This window comes from Arachis hypogaea, chromosome 5 (genome assembly GCF_003086295.3).
Source record: "Arachis hypogaea cultivar Tifrunner chromosome 5, arahy.Tifrunner.gnm2.J5K5, whole genome shotgun sequence".
Lineage (NCBI taxonomy): Eukaryota > Viridiplantae > Streptophyta > Magnoliopsida > Fabales > Fabaceae > Arachis > Arachis hypogaea.
Window position 1 is genome coordinate 79756031 of NC_092040.1, and position 989 is coordinate 79757019.

Here is a 989-nt window from a genome sequence, read left to right on the forward strand (position 1 = left end):
TTGCCATCCATTCAAACCTTGAGAGATCTTGTTGACTTGCTGAGTCAACACTTTGTTCTGAGCCAATATGGTATTCAGAGCATCAATTTTAAGAACTCCCTTCCTCTGAGGTGTCCCATTATTCACGGAATTCCTCTCAGAATTGTACATGAATTGGTTATTTGCAACCATGTTAATGAGTTCTTGAGCTTCTACAGGTGTTTTCTTTAGGTGGATGGATCCACCTGCAGAATGGTCCAATGACATTTTCAAAAACTCAGATAGACCATAATAGAATATATCTAATATGGTCCATTCTAAAAACATGTCAGATGAACACCTTTTGGTCAACTGCTTGTATCTTTCCCAAGCTTCATAGAGGGATTCACCATCTTTTTGTTTGAAGGTCTGAACATCCACTCTAAGCTTGCTCAGCTTTTGAGGAGGAAAGAATTTATCCAAGAAGGCCATGACCAGCTTCTCCCAGGAGTCCAGGCTATCCTTAGGTTGTGAATCCAACCATATTCTAGCTCTGTCTCTTACAGCAAAAGGGAAAAGCATGAGCCTGTAGACTTCAGGATCTACTCAATTCGTCTTAACAGTCTCACAGATCTGCAAGAACTCAGTTAAAAACTGATAAGGATCATCAGATGGAAGTCCATAGAACTTGCAATTTTGTTGCATTAAGGCAACTAGCTGAGGTTTCAGCTCAAAATTATTGGCTCCAATGGCAGGAATGGAGATGCATCTTTCATCAAATTTGGACGTTGGTTTTTGGAAGTCACCAAGCATTCTCCTTGCATTATTGTTGTTGGGTTCGGCTGCCATCTCCTTCTCTTGTTCTAATATTTCTGAAAGGTTACCTTTAGATTGTTGTAATTTAGCTTCTCTTAGTTTTCTCTTCAGAGTCCTTTCAGGTTCAGGATCAATTTCAACAAGAGTGCCTTTTTCCTTGTTCCTGCTCATATGAAAGAGAAGAAAACAAGAAAAGAAGAGGAATCCTCTATGTC

General features: G+C 39.6%; 1 non-coding gene across 1 annotated transcript; it reads left to right on the forward strand.

Moving 5' to 3' along the window:
• The first annotated feature begins 304 nt into the window (after window positions 1–304).
• LOC112804389 (small nucleolar RNA R71) lies at window positions 305–408 on the forward strand. Its single transcript, XR_003202996.1, has one exon. It is a non-coding gene; the product is annotated as a small nucleolar RNA R71 (small nucleolar RNA).
• The last annotated feature ends 581 nt before the right edge of the window (window positions 409–989 follow it).